Source organism: Cebidichthys violaceus, unplaced genomic scaffold (assembly GCF_023349555.1).
Source record: "Cebidichthys violaceus isolate CVI_PGR_0920_01 unplaced genomic scaffold, fCebVio1.0.p SCAF_4, whole genome shotgun sequence".
Lineage (NCBI taxonomy): Eukaryota > Metazoa > Chordata > Actinopteri > Perciformes > Stichaeidae > Cebidichthys > Cebidichthys violaceus.
The window spans coordinates 4,877,750-4,882,501 of NW_027176594.1; positions in this window are offsets into that span (position 1 = coordinate 4,877,750).

Sequence of the window (4,752 nt, forward strand, 5' to 3'; positions counted from 1 at the left end):
AACGGCATTTCCACGATTTTGCACTTGGTGGCACATGTTAACGCTGTCCCTTTAGAGGACATTGCTACATTTTGGGAAATACTTATTTGCTTTCCTGTTGAGAGTTGTAAGAGAAGATCAACACCATCATCATATGTGTATAAGGCTACAGCCAGCAGCTGCTTATTAGCTTAGCATCAAGACTGGCTCCATCTAAAAGCAACAAAAAACACCGACTACCACCTCTAAAGCTCACTTATTAACAGGTCATATCTCTTTCTTTATTCTGTACCAAAAAAAAAAAAAGTGTAAAAATGTGCCAGAATATATTATTATTTAGGAATATACTACTCCCGGCCAAGAAACAGACCTAACCCGCCTAATAAAAGGTTTAATTTGTTAGCTGATGCAGCACTGAAGAATGTCAGGGTCACAGTTTCAAGTAGTAAATATAGTATTTTGCTGGATCTTCTTGCCAAAGGTATTTCCATGTTGTCTGGAACAAATATGATACACAACAAATAGTCTATAAAATGTCCTTGCAAATCATGGTGCATAAATGAGTACAGTTCAGTTTACAAGGAGACACACAAACCTTTAACTAATCTTCTTGTCTGTGACCTATTTCAGGACACCAATCATAGCTACAGTAGATGAGGTCCGATCACAAATATTTTCCCCGAGATCGAAACCTCTCTCCAGTGTAACGTCTTGCGTCAGATCAAACCTGCATCCTGCTAACCAGATCATCAAGCAGATGTTCCCTCTGTTCAACCAGGCTGAGGTCATACCTCAGGAGCGAAGGGGGTCTGTACATCTGCAGCTGGCTGGAGCATTGTAAGCGATAGCCATCATGACATCACCTCTTCCTGGTTTGGCCTCTAAAGACAGATCTGCAGGGCAAAAATAGACCGCTCCTCAAACAAAGCTGATGACTGATTGTTTGCAGCGAAAATGATTACGCTAGTGGATAAACCACAAGGACATAAAGGTGAAATGTCTCAGAGTCAAGAGAAGAGCTGTAAATGGATAACAAGATTTTATATAACTATGTTAAATTGATTTAATGCCAACATTACATATATTTCTATCAAATGTGGGGCACATTATTTAATTGTCTATGTGGGAGTGATTCATTGTTGTAGGTTTCTGGACAGAGGATCTGGATATTTTATATTGTGTTACATGTGTAAGGCTACTTGTTTACCCTATATGTGTCCTTTGAATCTTTCCAGCAGGACGTTATTCAAGCTAGCAGCATGGCTCTTTAGATGGGAACGGCAGTCTGTCCACCAATTTGACCCCGGCTGAAGTATCTCAACAACTATTAGATGGATTACCATGAAATGATGTGCAGACATGCGTGGTTCCCAGAGGATGGATTGTTGTAACTCTGGTGATCCCTCTTTTTTTCTCCATCTATTGCCATCATTGGGTCAAATTTTTCAATTTGTCTAAAAATGTTGCTTTATGACCAATTACCTTCAGAACGAATGGCTACGGTGGCATTCTATCTCGCTAAACTAAGATGGTAAACATGCTATACATATACCAGCTAAACATTACAATTGTAGCATTGTCATTATGTGCATGTTGCCATGCTGACTTTAGCATTTAGGTCAAAGCATCACTGTGTGTTTTAAGTACAGCCTCAGAGCCGCTAACATGGCTGTGTACTCTTAAGAGTCTTATTTACTGTGATGTATTCTGTATGCCTTGACAGAATCAGAATGTTGTTGACTGTGTCTTGGTTGTAAGTGTTCTTGTCTGCACCTTTTGATTTGTTTGCATGCTCATTTGAATGTGTGCTTGTTAAAATATTTACAGAAATGTCCCAAAAAGGAGAACAATTAGGAGACTTTCCCGAATACAGCACTCATACACACATAACAATAGGACATAGGACACTAAGTTTGTCTAACTCAATTGGTGGTGAGCTGGCATTTTTCTCTACTGCCGTATCATGACACCATATGAAATGAATGTTGTCTCGGCATTGCAAATGTGTGTGCAAACCATTAGCTAAAAATGTAACATGATTCTGAACCATTTTCTGAGCCAATGCTTACTTGAACTCATAACAACAGCGGGTCAGAGAGCTGTAAATGAAGTAAAAGACACACATTGCCAACCTGGGAATTCCCTCCTCACACGGCGGACTCAGGGACAGAAAATGTACCCAGACACTGTGGTGATGTCACCAATCTCTAATTGATCCCTGCGGTTACAGCTGTCATGTGACCAGGACAGATTTGATTAACAGAGACAGGAGGGGGTTCATTTGTTTTATAGGGACTTGAACAGAATCAGACATTTACTGAACGAGCTCGCTTAACTGCCCAACCTTATTAGATAACCCTCCATCTAAACTCCCATTCACTTCATTCTAACCGAGGCTTTGCTCATGTATGAGCGCGGTGTCATGTGTTGCTTTTAGCCAGATAAGTGCACCCCCCCCCCCCCCCCCCTCGCACCCTCAGTTTAAAGACTCGGCCCTTGGGGTGGGGGCCCATCGATCATGACCATTTACAACAGCCCTTCCTCTCAGGACATCAGGCCACCTTCCTTTGACCTGCTCTTTATGAATTCTGAGGATTCAATTTTTTTTGTCTTCTTCAGGTGTGCAGGATGCCAAATGCTATTTCCCTCTCTTCACAATAAAATAAATAGTCTTTTAGTTTCAGAAAACTAAAAGACTTTTCAAGTTACCTAAGCACCAGGTACACTTGTCACCAAGTGCCCACCATAAACTGAAATGATGCATTGTGTTTTGATAAAAGCAATGCCATGTTAGACTCCAATTTAATTTATGTAAGAATAGGAAATATGTTTTCCCAAACCAGCTATCAAGAGCCCCAAGAGCCCAGAGTGTTGATTACATGCCCATACCATGACTTTAAAGGGAAGTAAGCTCTGTGAGTAAATGATATTGCAACAAAGTAAAAAAAAACATGTGACTGCTTTTTGAGTAGAAAACACTCATAATATCATTTTCAGCAATGCCATTTTTTTTTAAACAGTAAAACACAATCCTTGAAAGAGTCAATGATTATTCTACCACATTATGATATCCAAAATTGACTGCATAAAACATAAACTTTGTAATCAACAATAAAACATTAATAGAAAATTAAAAAAAACAAAAAACTTTTTATTTAAATAGATTTTTAATGAAACAAATTTGTTACCATTTTGTTTATATATATCCAAAACTATGTGGACAGAACTGGCCACTGGTACAGAAGAGAAGCTAACCATTAAGTAGATACTAAGCACCATCTAGTGGTAAAAAGTGGTCAGTGACCGTTTTTGCAGATTTTGGGCTGCAGTTTATTGAAGATAAGTACCTTTATGACACATCAACTGCTAGAATAGTCTACATGAAAATGCAAACGATAGCTCCCGTCATTTCCAAAGGTATGTATCTCAAACAAAGGTATATATATCTCAAATACTATGTGTTTCTATGAAGCTGCTCTCATGTTCAAGACTGTCCATCACAAATACAAGATTCAATCCAAGAGTATAAATCTCAAATGCAGAAATGAGAGAAGCATATCTCAAATGAACCTCAATGATACATCTTACTACTGTCATATTACTACTTACTACTACATCTTACTTACAACGTCTTCGGGCAGTAGCAGCCACACTGTCAACGTTCCTAAATACTAACTTTTGGCAACTATGAACACGAGGACAACAGTTCTTTGCCAATCAGATTGCAGCATGGCATTGGAAAAGGCTTTGAGCATGCGTATTGTTGTTTTCCAACACAGCAGAGTGAAGCTATCACTCTAATCATCACATGGCATCACAAGTTCTGAAGCCTAGTCCAGTAAAACTTTATTTTATGACTATTTTACTATTCCATCCATCTGGTCTTAACGTGTAGCCATGTGTCAATAACATGTTTTATGTCACGCATTAATCAATATTTAAATGAATTTCTAAATTACTCAGTCCCACTAAAACCACACTTCCCCCCTGCTGCCAGCAGATGGGGCTTTGTCACACTTTCCCCCAAATGACCCCTTTGCCCTCTGTCCGTATGTCCGTCCACTTGAGACCCCTATCTGCTGATATCATTGTCGTTACGTCCTCTATTGTTCATCTTTCACATTGATGGTTGATTTGAAAATGTGCTGCTGTAACACAAATTCAGATCAAATAAAATGTAGATTTAGAGAGATTAAGAATATAATATAATAATAAGCAGTGTTGTTAAAATAAGATAAAATAAGATAATCATTATTTAATAATTATTAGTCCTGCAGTGGGGGAATTTACAGGATCACAGCAGCAAAGTGGACAGTACAAACAAGGTACATGGTAAAAAACAAGAGCAGCAAGTTTTATAAATAGTAATAAACAGTAAAGAATATCAACTAAATAATAAAAAAAAGTACAAAGGTCCACAATTACTAAATATAACTAAAACTAAAATTAAAATAAAATACAAAATATTATATATACAGACAGAGTATTTTTTTTGCACAGTAATTATTGCACCGTTTTTTTTGTGTTGTTAGTCTTGTGTGGTCTACTAGGAGCACAGCTGGTTGTGCAGCCTGACAGCGGCAGGAAGGAAGGACTTGCGGTACCTCTCCTTCACACACCGGGGGTGAATCAACCGGTGGCTGAAGGAGCTGCACAGAGCTGCCAGGCCGTCCTTGTTCTTTGGGATAATAACATCCTGTATAATGTGAAAGCATTTCAATGATTAATAAATGTGGTGAACAATGTCACATGTTTGATGATGATGAGGATGAT